At 37.6% G+C, this 19559-nt stretch overlaps 1 protein-coding gene and 1 pseudogene across 2 annotated transcripts in view; both read right to left on the bottom strand.

Annotated features, from left to right (window-relative positions):
• The window catches only part of LOC306875866 (FERM, ARHGEF and pleckstrin domain-containing protein 1-like), a 49173-nt gene extending 47364 nt beyond the window's left edge, over positions 1 to 1809 (bottom strand). The window contains exon 1 of the mRNA XM_079426617.1: positions 1652 to 1809. The gene's annotated coding sequence lies outside the window, so the exon portion shown is untranslated. The remainder of the gene's footprint in view (positions 1 to 1651) is intronic.
• Positions 1810 to 7015: 5206 nt separating this feature from the next.
• Positions 7016 to 13488, bottom strand: LOC306875807 (ras-related protein Rap-2a-like; annotated as a pseudogene). Its single transcript, XR_013785847.1, has 2 exons — positions 13054 to 13488; positions 7016 to 9439 (listed from the first exon to the last, which is right to left on the bottom strand). The product of XR_013785847.1 is annotated as a ras-related protein Rap-2a-like (transcript).
• Between the last annotated feature and the right edge of the window lie 6071 nt (positions 13489 to 19559).

The raw sequence follows: 19559 nt of genomic DNA, 5'->3' as shown, positions 1-19559 counted from the left end.
AATATGCAATAACATTTATCTAAGCAATCTTCAAAAGAACCTTCCAAAGAGTCAATATTCAAGATATTTACTGGTTTATGCTCATATATGCCTGTATAAAAAAAGAAATACCAGGAAATAACTGCATTTTTGTCTTCCTGGCAGTATTATTTCTTTTTGTGCCTGAGGCCAATTTATTGCCCAGAGAGGTTTTATTAATTTACCTTAGGATAGACAAAAATAAATAAATAAAACATTTGTACGTTATTAATAAAGTCGAGTCACTAGTTTTTACACTGTTTGCATTTACACGAACAATATCATTAATATCTGAGCTGTTTATAAGAGTAGATTTAAATAAACCAAAGTGCATTGTAAAAATAGACCTCTGATATAAACTGGGCTGTTTAGTTTCATAGGCCACTATCAATAAAAAGAGAGGTTTTATAAATTAATCTTAGGATAGACAAAAATAAGTAAATAAACATACTTTATTAATAAAGTCTAGTCACTAGTTTATCCATTGTTTGCACGCACATGAACAATATAATTAATATCTGTTCTGTTTATTAAAGTAGATTTAAATAAATCAAAGTGCATTGGAAAAAATAGACCTCTGATATAAACTGGGCTGTTTAGTTTTATAGGCTACTATCAATAAAACACCTTGGACAGAAGCATTAAAGCATGGATCTGCTCTCAGGGGTTATCTAGAGGGGGAGGGTGAAAGATCAGACCAGTGCCAGCAAAAACCAAATCCACCATGAGAAACACAGCCAGTGCTTCACCAGTAGTGTTTAAAAAATTCCATTCATTCAGTAATGCTCCAAATGCCCTGGAAAAATCATCGGTTCTGATGGTGATGCAAGTACAGCTTCAGACACTGGTGTTTTTTGTTTGGCTGGGAAATGAAATGCCACATGGATAACACATCAGAATAGCTAAAATTATGATTTTATAAAAAGCCACAATGTTTAATTAAAAACACAGAGATCAAATGCTTTGAACAAACGCTGAGAAGTTCATAGGTTTGAATACAAAACGGACCTTATTTCCTGAATTAATTCACCTCTTTTTACCTTGATAACCTCCATAATTCACAATTCAAATAGACTGCTTTCGTGGTCTTTCAACGTTAAAATGAATTAAACGAGGAAGATTTCAGAATGTCCATGAAGCGCTTTATTCTTTCAGTGCGCGTTCTACACGCGTCGCGTCGCGTTGAGGCTGCACGTCACCTCACCTCACAGCGTTCAATCAGGTCAGGTGCAATGAAATGAATGAAAACCATTTAATTTCCAATAGCTCATTTTGCTTCAGACTGACTAGGGATGTAAAACAGAAAATAGAAATGGAGCGTCCATCGCGTCGCGTCGTACACGTACAGGCAGTGTAACTGAACAAAGCGCAGAACAGGTCTATTGACGTCTAATCTCAAGGTCCTCATAGAGGAATATGTTATTTCGATATGCCTTTCGCACGGGTCTTCATCAAGTGAATGGACTCATAATAGCCTGGAAGAACGCGTCGGGGCATAATGGAAATATAACGGAACGGAGCTTCAGCAATGTCACGGCAGTTCTCAGGCTCAAATCTGTGGCTAGATTTACCCCTTAATCTCTTCCAAGCACAGAACACCACTGTGAATGAGGAGAAGAATCCAAACGCTTACCCCGATTATAAATCCGCTGTGTGCAAGTGTGCGTTTGTCCACGAATGCACCGAGCGCGACGGTGATGCTGCGGAGCCGCTTCAGATGCAGCTTGTTCTGGAGCATACGAGCGTCCTCGCAGTCGCCATGTCTGCTGGCTGGAGATACGGGATTACACTGACTGAGCACAGCACACAGATCCAACCAACACACGAGACCTTCCAGCCAACGAGATGTGCGTTCACATGCTGCCATCTGCAGAGTGAAGCACCATAGCGCTATGAGCTACAGTTACAAACAGTAGCAAATCAGTTCTGTACAGCCAAATTAGCCAGTTTCTACTTAAGTGGGTCCACTTAATATTGTAATTAATGAACTAGGCAAGCTATATGCATTTAAAGCCATTTAGCATGCTTGTGTGACATTAAAATCTGTCGTCTTTTTAAAAAGCGTCTTTAAAAATAATTGCAATTCTAGTTATTTCAAAACATTTTGAAGGGGTAGTTAACCCCAAAATGAAATATATATATATATATATATATATATATATATATATATATATATATATATATATATATATATATATATATATATAAAATGCATAGGCTACTTACCAAGATGAGTTTGTTTCTTCACTGGAACAGATTTGGAGAAATTTAATATTACATCACTTGCTCACTAATGGATCCAGTGAATGGGTGCCGTCAGAATGAGAGACCAAACAGCTGATAAAAAACATCACAATAATCCTCAAGTAATCCACACCACTCCAATCCATCAATTAACATCTTGTGAAGTAAAAAGCTGTGTGGCTTTAAGAAACAAATCCATTAAGACATTTTTGAACTTCAAAACATCACTTCTGGCTGAAATACCATTCCATGTCCATAATAATTCTTCCTCCAGTGAAAAGGTCCATCCCCTGTTGTCCTCTCACATCCACTGACATATTTGTTTTGAACTGTTTTGTCTTGTGAAAGGTGCTTGATCTGTGCCGATTTCTCTCCTGATTCAGACGAGACAACTGGAAAAAGCAATATTATGGATATATGGACTCACAATGGTTTGAAGTTAAAACATCTTAATGATGGATTTGTTTCTTACAGTTTCTACACAGTTTCTACTTCACAAGACATTAATTGATGGACTGGAATTGTGTGCATTGCTTGTGGATTATTGTACTGTTTTTATCAGCTGTTTGGACTCTCATTCTGACGGCACCCATTCACACAAGAGGGTACTTTGCTGAGCAAATGATGTAATGCTGAATTTCTCCAAATCTGTTTCCATGAAGAAACAAACTAATCTACACCTTGACAGACGGTGAGCACATTTTTTAGCAAACTTTTATTTTTGAATGAACTATTCCTTTAAACTCCTTTTGCTGAACTGTTCATTTAAATCATAGTTAAAAGTTTAATAATTTAACTCGATATGTCTTACTGTGCTTAATTTAATTCTTATATACACTGAACAAAATTATAAACGCAACACTTTTTTTTTTGCCCCCATTTTTCATGAGCTGAACTCGAAGATCTAAGACTTTTTCTATGTACACAAAAGGACTATTTCTCTCAAATATTGTTCACAAATCTGTCTAAATCTGTGTTAGTGAGCACTTCTCCTTTGCCGAGATAATCCATCCACCTCACAGGTGTGGCATATCAAGATAATGATTAGACAGCATGATTATTGCACAGGTGTGCCTTAAGGTGACCACAATAAAAGACCACTCTAAAATGTGCAGTTTTACTGTATTGGGGGGGTCCGAAAACCAGTCAGTATCTGGTGTGACCACCATTTGCCTCACGCAGTGCAACACATCTCCTTCGCATAGTTGATCAGGTTGTCCACTCCTCTTCAATGGCTGTGCGAAGTTGCTAGATATCGGCAGGAACTGGAACACGCTGTCGTACACCGATCCAGAGCACCCCAAACATGCTCAATGGGTGACATGTCCGGTGAGTATGCTGGCCATGCAAGAACTGGGATGTTTTCAGCTTCCAGGAATTGTGTACAGATCATTGCAACATGGGGCCATGCATTATCATGCTGCAACGTGAGGTGATGGTCGTGGATGAATGGCACAACAATGGGCCTCAGGATCTCGTCACGGTATATCTGTGCATTCAAAATGCCATCAATAAAATGCACCTGTGTCCGTTGTCCATAACATACGCCTACCCATATCATAACCCCACCGCCACCATGGGCTACAACGTTGACATCAGCAAACTGCTCACCCACACGACGCCATACACGCTGTCTACCATCTGCCCTGTACAGTGAAAACTGGGAATTATCCGTGAAGAGAACACCTCTCCAAAGTACCAGACGCCATCAAATGTGAGCATTTTCCCACTCAAGTCGGTTACGACGACTAACTGCAGTCAGGTCGAGACCCAGATGAGGACGACGAGCATGAAGATGAGCTTCCCTGAGACGGTTTCTGACAGTTTGTGCAGAAATTCTTTGGTTATGCAAACCGATTGTTGCAGCAGCTGTCCGGGTGGCTGATTTCAGACGATCTTGGAGGTGAAGATGCTGGATGTGGAGGTCCTGGGCTGGTGTGGTTACACGTGGTCTGCGGTTGTGAGACCGGTTGGATGTACTACCAAATTCTCTGAAACGCCTTTGGGAGACGGCTTATGGTAGAGAAATGAACATTCAATTCATGGGCAACAGCTCTGGTGGACATTCCTGCTGTCAGCATGCCAATTGCACGTGCCCTCAAAACTTGCGACTTCTGTGGCATTGTGCTGTGTGCTAAAACTGCACATTTTAGAGTGGCCTTTTATTGTGGCCAGCCTAAGGCACGCCTGTCCAATAATCATGTGCAATATGCCACACCTGTGAGGTGGATGGATTATCTCGGCAAAGGAGAAGTGCTCACTAACACAGATTTAGACAGATTTGTGAACAATATTTGAGAGAAATAGGCCTTTTGTGTACATAGAAAAAGTATTAAATCTTTGAGTTCAGCTCATGAAAAATGGGGGCAAAAACAAAAGTATTGCATTTATAATTTTGTTCAGTGTATGTACAATCAACCCTGTTGTTGTCTCTCAGCTCTTCATTCCTCTTTTATATAAGAAACAATATTGGGTCCAATGGCCACCTGCATATTTGGATTTTGAAACATCTTCTACTGTTAATTCTGCATTTCCTTTCCCTCTTCCTGGAGTGTTTCCTTGTCAATGTTTCATTTCTCTTGGCTATTTGTTGGTTAATTATACCTGTTGAATGTCTTTATGTGATTAAATGGTAAAGATAATTGAACAGCAAAAAAAAAAAGAAAAAAGAGTGGGATAATGTACATACTATATTCAGCTGGTCATGCTGGTTCATGCTAATGCACACATGCCTGGATTGGCAAAGGACCTTTAAACCCGATATACAAATACACACAAAGACTGTGTCTTTATGGCATTTATAAAGCAGGTTTCTCAGGAGAGATCGTTCCTGCAAGAAGTGTGCTGTAGATCACATTCAGTGTTTTACATCTGACATATGACAGGCAGCTAAGTGTAGGTGTACATGCCTTCTGATGGATGTTGATAGATGGTGTGTGTCCGTATCTTCCCCCACTAACTATTTTTGGCCAATCAAATCACTGCAAATTAGAGTGTGAAATTGGCAGCATGTGTTGCCATGCGGTTGCCATGACACCCAGCAATAAGTCTCATTCTGGTGTGTGAATCTCCCCCTCACTGCAGTGCTCTTATGTCCTCTGTCCATTTCCCATGTCCTCTCTTGGCTGCTTTTCCCTGCATTCCTGTGTCCAGAGAGTGGGCAGAGAGTTCAGGTCTGCCGGCAAATATTTACCCCATAAAACCGCAGCTCACTGTTGACATAGACTTTCCTGTTTATGCATGTGTGCAGAATGATACTACATACTCAAGCATATTTTAGTATATAGAGTATGCTATATATTTTATGGTACAGTACTAGTCAAAAGTTTGGAATAATTAAAGTAAATGTTGTCTATTTTAATGCATAATTTATTCCTGCACATCATTACTCCAGTCTTCAGTGTCACATGATCCTTCAGAAATCATTCTAATAAACTGTTTTGCTGCTTAATGATAAATTATTAATAATGGTTCTTATCAATGCAGTTTTTGCTGCTATTTTGTGGAATTTTTAATCTTTACTGTATTTTTCATCAAATAAATGCAGCATTGGTGAGCATAAGAGACTTTCACAAAACATCAAAAACCTTAATCATTCAAAACTTTTTTTTTTTTACCAATAGTGTTTATATATGCAGGATGCAATAACAATTTTTGTAAGCTTTAGTATGCTACACTTTTGTCACATAATATTACTGCACTATACAAAATAAATTTGTAATTATTTACAAAATGTATATAACAAAGATTATTGGAGTGCATATTTACAAGAAAACATTTAGATTTTTCTACTTCAAAATGTCATGTTTAATTCAGTTTGTTATTTGCTATTTCATTGTAATTATTTGTGCATAAATTTGAACAGAAATGCATTTGGATAGAAATACCAAATTAAAATGCTATTTTTATGTACTTTGTGCTTTAATAATGTAACATGTTGACGCAAAAAATCATTATCATTACCTAAACCTAAAAAAGTAAAAATGTTACTTGATACAAAAGAAATATTAACTGAAATAATATAAAAAAATGCCAAACATTATAAAATAAATAGTTTCCAAAGCAACATTTATTTTACTTAAAGCATTAATATAACTAAAAATAACACTATTAAATAAAAAACTATAGATGCATAAAAATGTCAAAAACAAGAGATTATTAAAATGTTAACAAACTATAGCAAAAACAGAAAATATATTTAAAAATATCTAATTCAAAATATTTACAAAAACTAATAATAGGCCTATATCAGTAGTACTCCAATAACACTGCCACTATAGAGTCCAGTTGTAGAATTGCAAAACTATTTGGTGTCAGTTACAAGTAATTTAATTAAACTAACTTCCCCCTTGTGTTTACCATGTAAAATAAAACCGCTTTTATTAAAATACTGATATGACTGGAGTCTTCATCGAAAAAGCTCTATTCGTGTCTTCATGTGCAAAACTTTTATGATGACAGAAAATCCTCTACAGCACCTTAAAAGTCAGTTTAGATGGAAAGCATCTGCTAAATGTTACATAACTATCTCTCACAACGAAATAGTTTAACAGCCATCAAATAAACAAAACCTGCCTGATGGAAACCAGAACCTGTGGTGTGTGTGTGCAGATATTCAAACAAACTGCAGGATGCACTTTTGTCCTTCAGCATAACATGTTCTGCTCAAATATTTCTTATTTATAAAGCAGACATATGTTTGGACAGTGAGCGTGTTGGTTTTAAAACACAGAAACCGCACTGCAGAGCGTGTGAGTGCCAGATGCACTTTATTTAGGTGCCAAACAAAACAAAAAAAAGAGTGTCACCATTCAGTCATTCAGAAGAGTTGAGCACAGGTCCACATAAAAAAATATAAAATCAATACTGACTCAGAGCTCTCTATTCAAACACACACACTTGCACACCTCCGTAATCTCTATATGTTCAGCCTTGAGATCCAACCTCAAGCCCAGCCAGGAGGAGGACACCAAGAAAAAGTGGCAACCTCTGTACAAACGGATATACAGTCAACCAATAGCCATCATCGTCAGCATCAATGACCCACACAAGCATGGCAGAATTTTGTAGGGCTGAGCTGCTGAAGAGACGTGTGAGAAAGAGGGTGATAAAACGAGAGAGACAGAAAAATAGACGAGTCTTACAGAGCTATATGAGATACTAAATTAGCAAAAGTTCTGTGTCCAGATGTGTCCCCATCCAATCAGAGACAGGGATTTACGCTGCATTCCATTCGCTTGGAAAGTTAACATTCCTGCTTGCTTCAAGTCTCTTGAAACTCACGATGGAGGGTTCATGATGCAGACATGGTGGCAGTTAGAGAGATTTACACTGTCAAACATTCAACATTTACGCAAATAAAATACATCAGAGTCAAAAGGTCCAACATTGCATGATACAACATGTTTAGCAAACATAAAAAAACAAGATAAGTGGTTCTCTCTGTTGATACACTAGCGTAGAGCACAGCATCCCCAATTTGGTTGCTAAAAGAGTTCTTTGTTCACAATTATTCCACAGCAAAACTTATGGTAGAGTCGCCATTTTCTGAATTTATCTTCTAAATCTGACTTTGAATGGAAGCAGCATAAAGACAAGAGCTCTGTTCCAAAACCTCGTAAGCCGCCTTACTGTTTTTTTTTTTCAGATTTTGCAGACTGAACAATTTGGTGGAATAGTATCGTACTTTCTGGTAAAAATTGTGATTGCAATGTAGATTCCATACTGTAAATTTCACAAAATCATAGCGATTATATTAATATGACTATAAAATAAGAACTATTATTGTTATTATAATTAAATATTAAAACATGAAATTGATTACTATAGTAAATAATGCTGTTTTACTGTAAAATAAAACAAAACAAAGCATTATAAAAAAAATATTAACCTATCAAACTTTTACTTTAGTGATACCTGCAGGGAGCCCCTTAAATCAAAACGGACAAATCTTAATTTTTATGGTATATTGCTACTGCAGTGATTATTTTAGGATTTATCCATGTGCATGATTACTTTTATGTTTAAATTAATTTAATCAATCTTTAATAAAAATAACTTTCCTCCCCTTTGCAGCAACATCAGCGAGTGTGCAACCTGTCAATCACAAGAGAATGCAGCAACAGCAAATGATCCAATCAATCCCCAAAGAACAAAACCAAGCCCCGCCCAATATTTTTGGTTTTGTTTTTCCAAGAAGTAACAATATGGAAGAAAATACAGGCTGCAGGTTTATAAACGTTTCATAAGCAACTGAAAGCACTGATCATAATTTCACTCAGAAACTTCCAACATATATTTATGCATTTAAACTGCAGCCTTTGTGATTTGATAATTGCACAAACCCATATTGTGATTTCGATGTTACTTTGATTAATCGTTCAGCCCTACTCTGCATCACACATATACAGTTGCTTATGTGAAGCTAATACACTTGGATTTACACTTGGCAGCTAACTAGGTTTTGAAACAAAGCTAAAATCAGCTGACTGTTTTTCTACCTCTTGATGTTTCAGATGAGATAGAGATGAAATATTATGACTTTAAGGGATCTATTCCCAAATAAATGGACAATTAGAAAGTCTTCTTTAAATGATCATATGGCTATATCAAGCATATGGCTAAGAACTCTCTTATTTTCTTTCTCTCTCTTTAACCTGGTGACAAATTCAGATTAAATCATCAATACCATAAGACCAAGAACATAAAAGTCCAACTCATCGCCACTGAAGGATCCTGCTCAAACAGGAAACGTGAAACCTAAGGCAAGTGCTCTTCCTGTGGTTGAGTCAATCAGGATTTAAAGTGACAAGAAAAAAAATCCTCAAAGTTACTGTCAGCCTGCAGATACAGTTTGATGGAAAACCGTCGACACTAGAAGGTCTATCAAAGCTACTGTAATGTGAGTTCTGTGTGTGTGTGTGTGTGTGTGTTGGGGGGTTATTGTATATTGCAGGAGGAGCAGCACGGATCATCTTTATCCGGCTGTGCCGCGTAGTCCATCTGCCGTACGATCTCGGCAAAGAGTTCATCCACCATGGTCTTGCTCTTGGCAGATGTCTCGATGAACGGGCAGCCCCACTCCTCGGCCAGCGCCTGTCCCTCCCTCACAGACACCTCCCGCTCACTCTCCAGATCCACCTTATTCCCCACCAGGATCACAGGAACCTTCTCATACCTGGAGACAACCAGAGAGAACAATTAAACAGAATTTATGCAAATGATTCCTTCTGAACAAGTAGACTTTAGTATACTTTTAAAAAGAGCATTTAATAAAGACACAATGCACTTTAAAATTGTTTTTTAAACTCTCTTTTTAAAAAGTGCACTTATATGTGTTAAGAAACAGTCATGAAAGTTTGATCTATTTCATTAATATACTATCTGCAAGTATAGTTTTTAAAAATACAAGTGCATAGTGCACTCTTTTTCACAAGGGCATTTACTTTAAGATGCATCCCAGTAGCTTGAAGTCTACACGAAACACATTCAAAATGCATTTAACTTCCAACGGTCATATGTATGAGTGAAACACAATATTTTACAGGAAGTAGTGTAGGACAGGGCTTGATTTTATCCATCAAGATTTGATTGGCTTATGGATTTCAGAGCAGGATATTACTGGTAAATATTATTTTTATACAAATAATTATTTTAAAGAAAGGAAAAATATCTAACAATTTACTTGTTTAATATATTTCCTGAATTAATAAAATATCATATAAAGAAAATTTGTGTCTTTCATTCAAAATTTTAGGGTGAATGAGTTTTTTTTTTATAAATGAATACGGTTATTCAGCAAGGATGCATTAAATTGATCAAAAAAGACAAAAATATTAAGCAGCTCAACTGTTTTTTAATTTGCAATAATATATTACTGTTTTACTGTATTTTGATCAAACAAATATAGCCTTGATAACCTAAGAGACATAAAGAAGATTCACAGTTGTGTAATTGACTATATTCGCAATGTAGCCTGTCATGGCCTCACCTTTTTTTTTAATTATCTCAACTGTATCAAAATGGGTCACTGTGATTATACTATTTTCTCACAGCAGACACACAATACATCCTGCACCACACATCTGAATTCTCACAGTACAGTCTTCCTCTAGGCAAAAGAAGAATGTCTTCACCCACAACCACTAATCATGGTCAAGGGAGGATGAGGAGGGTGGGGTTACTGAAGCCACACCCCTTACAAACACACCCTGTTATTAACAAACCACTAATGACATCACAGTTTAAAAGTTCTTTCAGAATGACAGTGTGCTGTCCCTTGAATTTCACAATTTGTGGGTCATGAACCAAAAATGGGTCACATGTCTGTATACTGTACCATTTTAGTGTTGCTTGACTGCAAAACTGGCCACCGCAATGCTTGAGTGTTTTAGCCAGTGTCAAGGGGGTTGCTATGTGCTTCCTGTGGTTATATCTGGCCCAAATAAAAAATCCCAACCTCTAAATCTCTACAATATTCTGCTCTCTAAATATCACTCCTTTTTTATCATCCAGCAAGGGAATTAAAGTAATAGTCCACAAGCCTCTCATCCACAAGTTGCATTATCTGAAGAATCATTCAAGTTGCCGCAGGATGAGTTTGGTTTGTTAAAATCCCCAACCCTTGCTAACACTGCTAATTTAACATAAAAAAATATATATATTTTTAAAAATGCTGTGGTAAAAACAAAAAACAAATTCATTGGTTACCAATATATCGGTATTATATCAAGTTCAATTAAAAATAAAATAAATAAAAACGATAAGTTTTGGTAACCACAGTCATTCTGAAGTAATTTTTCAGTATAAATGTGAGCCATAATAACGGTTACAATTGCTATTAAAATCATCTGTTTTAGTCATGCACTTCTGTAAATGGCACTAAACCCTTCTCTGCTCTTTCACTACCTGTCTCATTCATCCTTCAACAAGAACAAACAGAGCTGTGACAGATGTGTCTTACTCCCACTATCTCCTCCTCGTTTTGCATCACTTTTACTGTGTGAAATATTTATGCCAATCAATTATTTAATATTTTCTGAAGGCAGAAACATCCTTCTGCGTAAGAGTGCAGATGTATATTATTTGCGTGGGAATGTGTGCTGGAAGAGATGTTGTTTGCAGGTCTGTATGAATATATTTCTGCTTCAGAGTGACTGAGGTTAGTTGGAGCCTGAGCTATAAACTGATAAGAAGGATAAAAGAATTAATGGAATCACTTTTGTTCCCCCAGTTATTTAGCTTATCATCTTTAGTTCACTTACTGTCCCTGATAAGTGAAGTTCCTATTGGTAATGGATTGCTACTGGACTTGGGTGTCAATCATGGACTCCAGAACGAATCTATTAAGAATCTTGTTTTTCAGTGGGATCTCAACTGATCCTTGGGGAATTCTTGTATGATGCCATTAGAATCAGTTTAAACCAAATAGCATTGTTTTCTGCCACTTGTTGCTTACACTTTAGTTTCAGTGCCACTGAATGCAGTCAAACAAGCACTGATTTAAAAGCCCACAGAAAGTCTAATTTGAGTCTTATTTCTCTATAATATTTACTCATGAAGTTTTGAATACAGAATTTGAACAGAATCATGTTTTTCAGAACTAGTTACAACTTAGCAATACATCCCAACCATTTGTAAACGTCCATGTTGGCTTTCCCTAAAGCGCTGACTTCTTCAGCCTATAGGCCTATATCACCATAAACCAACCTCCAATTGGAAAAAAAAAATAGGACAAAACATGACCTAAACAAAATGCATTTCTAAAAACACAAAATAAAGTGATCAAATTTCAGACATTAAACACATATTTCCAATTTTTCGAACACACCCACAACAACAAAGTGAATTTCCTATTTTTGATAGATAGACAGACAGATAGATGCAACTTGCAATTAAGGTAACACTTTATTTTAGGGTTTCTTAACTAGTTGCTTATTAGCATGCATATTATTAGAATATTAGCCATATATTAGTAGTAATTAAGCACATATTAATGCCTTATTCTACATCCCTAATCCTACCCAATACCTAAACTTAACAACTATCTTACTAACTATTAATAAGCAGCAAATTAGGAGTTTATTGAGGGAAAAGTCGTAGTTAATAGTAAATAAGTGTTCCCTATTATAAAGTGTTACCACAATTACTCTTGACACTATGATTTTAACAATTATAACAATAAAAATTCTTATTCTATTCTAATAATTATATTATGGACTACTTTGATTGTTATGGTAGTTGTAAGGGAGGGATATTCAGAAAAATAAAGATGAGTGCATGAATTATCTATCTATCTATCTGGAATATAGAGCATTTTCCAGAAGTGAAGACTCAATTTGAAATCTGCAAAAAGCTAATATTGTCAACTTTGAGTATCTAGAGAGGCTTCAAAGCTGTGTGAGCTACAGACTAAAATCCACAAGGCTACGGTTTTAATTTCAAACACACGGAAATATTCATCACAAAGTCATTACAATTTTTCCTAAACAAATGAGAGCAGCATTTGAAGCATGGATCAGGTTTCTAGCAGCAGAGAAGTGCATCCCATCACTTGAGCATGAATCTTTCATGCAGACAGCAGTGTGTTTGAACACTGGATGCGGCACATCAAGGCTCGAGCAACAGGCCTGTAGAGGCCCAACTGCCTACACACACATTGTACACACACACACACAGGCCGATTCTGGACATGCTGTCAGTGTAAAGATCAATTTCATCGCATGCAATGACATGTCACGAACAGCGAAGCTCCGACACCCGAGTTCGAGACGGTTATCGGTCCCATCTCACCTCTTGACTCGGATGATCTGGTCTCTGGTTTGATGTCCTGGAAGCTCTGCTGGTTCACCAGACTGTAGACCAGAATGAAGCCCTGTCCATTTTTGATGTACAGGTCCCGCATGGACGCGAACTGCTCCGTGCCCGCCGTGTCCAGTATCTCCAGCACCGACGGCGACGAGTCCACCTCGATCTCCTTACGGTAGAAATCCTCGATGGTCGGGTCGTACTTCTCAATAAACGTCCCGGTGACGAACTGCACGGTAAGGGCGGATTTACCGACCCCGCCGCTGCCGAGGACCACCACTTTATACTCACGCATCTCTCCGGTCAGAACGGTTCAACGAATCAAAATAAACTCACACGGCACTCGACATGACAATGGGATTCATGTTTAGGGCGTTTAAACGAGTCTGTCCGCCGACATAAACACACCTCGCACAAAAACGCGCTTCCCGCAGCAGCGCTTCATGATCACGCAGCACCGGCGGCCCACGCGCGCCTATAATTCACAACAGGGAATGGCTGGATAGATGCAATCACCAATAACTTGTGCCTTTTATCTGCTCAGCTCACCATCCTATAGAAGTAAACGAAGACTGCATGGAGAAATCCAGCGGACTGCCGGCATCGGTGAATTAACACACAGTCCGTTAAAATCAGATTATTTGAAGCGATAGGGGCGCATGTTTGTGTTTTCTGCCTCCGCCTGCTCTCTCCGGTCTTCATTAATACACACTAGCACACCGCCATGCTCACGGGTGGGGATCCTCCGCCGCTCTGCTCCACTATTGTGAAGTTCGAGTCATTTTGGCGAACCGGTCACTTTAAGCAGTTCGTTCGAAAGAATCAGTTCAAGGACGACTCACTGATTCTTTTACGTCATGACGTAAATAGGTCATCACCTGGTCCTTAATATTTAGGGATAGCTAGTTTCTTGAACTTCTTCTTCTTCACCCCCCCCCCCCCCCTCTTTTTTTGGATGATGGTGATTCTGTTTATGAGGTTTAGTTTGATGATCCTATTTATGAGTCTACTATATTCAACTTCAATTTATTAATAGAGCACGTATCCTATAAAACAGCCACACGACTGACCAAAGTGCTGTCCAGAGGTTTAAAAAAAAAAAAAGAGTAAAATAAAAACAGAGATCGGCACAATTAAACACAAATAAGAGTAAGCTATAGTCCCTATAACATAAATAACTAAATTAATATAATAAAACAAGAAGACAAAATACTAGGCATAGACCATAAGAGAAGATTATTAATAAGACAGGGAAAACACATACAGATGTGTAAGTGTTTACTCCACAGAATAAACAATAAAAACGTAATTTCGACTTTTTAATCACCAGAATTGTGAAATATAAACTCAAAATTGCAAGATGTTTTTTCGGTACAAAAAATAACAACAAAATAAAACAGGTAGGCTAGTTTATTTTTATTTTATTTTTTTTTATCTCACATTCTAAAATTTCCTGCAATTCTGAGGTTATAGTTTAAACCTGAAAAAGTCAGAATTGCGAGAAAAAAGCTAGAATCGAAAAATGTAAATTAATAGATAAATAATAATAATAAAATAAATAAACATTTCAACGTGGCAGAATATAGCCTAGCTTTCATTTGGTTATCAATTTTAATTTAATCTAGCTAAACTATTTGTTTATTATTTTTTATCGCTAAAAACATATTTACAATTGTATTTATTTTATTTATTCAGCTTATGTTCGTCCTTTTGTGTTTCCTCTTGTTTGTTGCCTGTTCGTTACATGTGCAATTGTCTTTTTTTGATTCTTTCTTTATTAAAAATTTTAGATTTATAACTATTTACAGCAGAGCCCGAGATCTGCCCAAATACAAATAAATAAATACATATCAGGATTTCAAGAGGTCTGATAAAGTGTCAATAAGGTCCAACCAAAATTGTATTGTTCTTCTGGTGGCACACATGTGAAATTTTCTGTACATGTTCCTTAATTTTGTCCAATTCTGTTTCTTATTATGGTCCATATAGGCTAATCTATGGGTAGCAGTAACTTACGTCCAATAACGCAAAAGGCCTATAACCTTTGAGTCTTAATAATTTCATGTACGTTTAATGCCGCCATTAATGTAATGTATAAACGTTACATTAAACAATACAAACATTGAATTCACGCTGAAAAGGTTAAATGAGTCGGAGAGTTGTTGACTCGATAACGGCTTGGATTGATTCAGTAAAGAAATCGTTCCGTGTTGTTTAAATGATTCATTTAAAAGATCCAACTCACTTGGGCGATTCGCTCAAACCGGACATTTTTACGTCTCTTCCATCTCGGCTTCCGTACAGAAGTGCTATCGTCGGTTAACGGATCCGTGAGGTGTCCAATAGCCGGACCGCTACCGGAAACCGCGCCCAGACACCGAGAGTTTCCGCTTGAGTCAAAACTAGCCGGTTGTCATTGACGTAACAAAATTTTGGGCGACCCCCCCCCCCCCCCCCCCCCCCCCCAAAAAAAAATAGTGACGGCTGCGCGCGCACGCACGCACGCTATCAAGAGTTGCTGCGGATGTCGTTGCTATGGAAACACGCGGCATGCGATGCGCGTGCAGGTGGATCTGCTCGGTAATAACAGGTTTCACTGACATTATAGTGACACGCTTAATGCTGTGGGTTTGTTTTCCAGGCATGTGTTCTAAACGTGTCAAAGTAATATAAAATATCACCTCGTGTCTTTTTAAGATGACAATAAAACCGGGAACAATTTCAGTATTTTATTGAGGTAACATTAGGCTATTAGGCCTATACTGGCTGTCAATTTATAATGGCATAAGAATAAGATAAAACGAAAATAAGTTCACATTGTTTTAAATTCTTAGAGTAAAATCCCTGTACAAAACAAAACAAATGAAACCAAGATTTTACATCACTCATCACTCACGTTGTACCATTCCACATGTTAAGGCTTTTTTATTATTTTACCACAAAACAATTCAGATGTAACACTTTCCATTATTCACGTCCATTTAAATGCATTTGAAGTTGTTTGTTGAATAACAGCCACAAGACAAAACTAAAAATATGTATTTGTAAAGCAAGTAACTTGTTGATGGTTGTGGTGGAATGTTTTGATTGTCTTGCACTAAACTTAAATATTAAAAAAACAAAAATGAATACAAACATGTAAGTTAGTAAACTGCCTAAAAGATTCTGCCATTTTGATTATTTCAAAGAAGATTAACAATAACCCTGCTGGTCTTTAATTCATCTCACCATAATCCAAAATTCTGTATCTACAATTTAAAGCAACTAGTGCATTCAGACCACCTTCACTTTTTTCAATTTTGTTATGTCAGCCTGATACTACAATTGTTTGAATTAATTTTTTTCCCTTCCATTAATCTACACTCCGTACCTCAAACGTCTGTAAATTTATTAAAGAGAAAGAACTGAAATATCACATTTGCATAAGTTGAAGCACCTTGGGCAGCAATTACAGCCTTGAGTCTTTTTGGGTATGATGCAACAAGCTTTGCACACCTGGATTGGGGGATTTTCTGCCATTCTTCTTTGCAAATCCTCTCAAGCTCGGTCAGGTTGGATGGGGACCATCGGTGGACAGCCATTTTCAGGTCTCCAGAGATGTTCGATAGGGTTTGAGTCAAGGCTCTGGCTGGGTCACTGTAGGACACTCACAGAGTTATCCCTAAGACACTCCTGTGTTGCCTTGGTTGTGTGCTTAGAGTCATTGCCCTGTTGGAAGGTGAACCTTGCCCATTCTGAGGTCCTGAGCGCTGTAGAACAGGTTTTCACTGAGGATATCGTTGTACTTTGCTCCATTCAGCTTTCCACACTTGTAGTCCGATTCTCTTGGTTCGTTTGATCCGGACCAAAAAAGAAAACAATCAATTTGGTCCTGGTCCACTTAGCGTTCACACTGGCATTTTTGACAGTGTTCACACTTACACAAATGAACCGCACTAACAAAAAAATCACACCAGAGTTCGTTTTAGGGTGTGTTCACATGTGGTCCTATTAAAACGAAGTGCAGTTCAATTGAGTAAGTGTGAGCGCTGCCATCTGAACCCTGGTGTGCACCAAAAAAGCGGACGGAAGCCGCTAAAAAGATGGGTCTCGGTCCGCTTCCAGACTAACTCTGGTGCAGTTTGAATGAAATATGAGAACATGGACCAAACACTTCTAAACGAACCAAAAACAGGATGTAATTACAAGATGCAACGCTATGCCAAAGTCAAGTCAAGTCAAAGTCTGCTTTATTGTCAATTCTGCCACATGTATAGCACATACATACAGAGAAATGAAATAGCATTACTCTCAGACCCTTGGTGCACACAGATAACACTAACGGTAGAAAGTAAAAATATAAATAAATTCAGATTAAATATAATATAAAATACAACTATACAAATAAGGACATGCAAAAAAGGATAGATAAAGTAGCTCAAGGCCCATGGCAGATAGAGTGCAAACCAGTGAAATAAACAAACAGTGCAGATATAAGGAGTGTAGTGCAAAAAGAGCTTATCAGTTTGTTTGAAGTGACAATGATTTGTGACATGATTTTACGACGCAGAACAAGTGGTGCATCCAAAACAAAATGAGCAGAGGGCAAACGTGGTGCTGAGCGGACCAATCGGTGAATAGGTATTTTGATGTCATACAACGATCGGGCTGCACAGTAAAACACACCTATTGTTTGGGTTCAGTCACAAAATATATATCAATATGTTCAACCTGACCAATCAGGTTGTGAACGTATGACTGTGTCTGTAGCGTGGGTATCTTTAAGTTCGCTGTCAAAAATGCCAGTGTGAACGCTAAGCGGACCAGGACCAAATGTATCATTTTCTTTTTTGGTCCGGACCAAATAAACCAAGAGAACTAAACTACAAGTGTGAACGCACCCTTAATCGAACCAAACGTGCCAAGTGTGAACACACCCTTAAAATCAGGGGTGTCCAAACTCAGTCCTGGAGGGCCACTGTCCTGCAGAGTTTAGCTCCAACTTGCCTCAGCACACCTGCCTGGACATGTCTGCCTAGTAATACCTTGATAAACTGGTTTAGGCCTGTTTAATTGGGGTTGGAGCTAATCTCTGCACGACAGGACTGAGTTTGGACACCGATGCTTTACATATATGAATTATTAGAAATTTATTGCCAGTTATCCAAGGACAAAACACTGAAAATAGCAGAGTGGAGCAAAATATATACACACCAAACCATGGTCAAGATACAGTATTCTCAGCTAACTCTAACCAAATACAACAAATGCCCTAAAACAGTCTAGAGTCACCGTCTTCCTTATATTAACATTTTAAAGTCTTAATTTATAAATTGTACCACCAGGGGTGGTTCTAGACCCTTTTTAGGTAGGCTTCAGTCGCACTATATGTCGTCTCAGCCCCCCTAAAACTATAATCAGCTATCTGAACGATCAGGCCAGTACTGCTTCCTCAAGAAAGTTTATCATTCTCGCTCGTTTATTGATCTCAATGTGGTACTCATGCGCTGTGATAGATCGTTAATGTGCGAGCACACATTTGAATGAAGCTTGCATGCACTGAGAGGCACTGCACAGACAGCACGCCAGCCTGGTCTCATGAAAGTGCATTTCAATGGCACAATTTTCTGTTTCTATTTGGTGTGCTCATGATACGCACCTTCTCCACACCCCTAGACCTAACCATTGCGTCTCATATGCACGCCAAAGTCAGTTTTTGTATATAAATAGCACACCAAATAGAAACATTGAAAATACACAAAACATTATGTCACAATGGCTGCCTTGACGAGTATCCAAGTAAACATAAACAGTTAATATTGGATGTGTGTCAGTATAACGGATCCATGCATTTCTTATATTAGGCTAATAATGTTAATCAAACAACAAAAGAAAAACATGAGAATCGCTCACTAAGTAACTTCTGTAACTTTAATAGGTAATTGTGTCTAATTACTTCATATAGTAATACAGTAAATACAGTTTAAGCACAGTAAAATATAGTTTATTTAGGTAATTTGTATTGTTGTATCTAATGGTCCCTCTGAGGGCTAAGCCCCTCTAAAGATGAAATCCAACCACCCCTGTGTACCACTATCCTGTTTGCTTTACAGGCTATGTAGTGCCTGCCGCAGCATGGCAGTAGGTGGCGCTGTTGGTATAAGAGAGAGCTCTTCTGCACCACTGCAGTGCTCCTGCATCCAACATCCACTAAACACACTGCAGGGTCTGTAGTCTGATGAGCAGAGCCTTTACAAACTGCCATCTGACATTTCCCAAGTACAAATTAAATATATTCATAACATGTATTAAAACACAGCAGGAAAGATTATTAAATAACTGCAGTTTTTCATTAAAATATACAATGAGGTCTAAATGACTGAGACCACATTGAAAATATGTCATTTTTCCCATTTAAACACAGACATTAACAGTTTTTTTGGATTTTGAAAAAAATATCAAAGTAATATTATTTGATATAATACTTGCACTTTTTCTAGATCACTAATTAA

This window comes from Barbus barbus (assembly GCF_936440315.1).
Source record: "Barbus barbus genome assembly, chromosome: 10".
In the NCBI taxonomy this organism is placed as follows: domain Eukaryota; kingdom Metazoa; phylum Chordata; class Actinopteri; order Cypriniformes; family Cyprinidae; genus Barbus; species Barbus barbus.
This window is presented reverse-complemented; position numbering and strand designations above follow the sequence as displayed.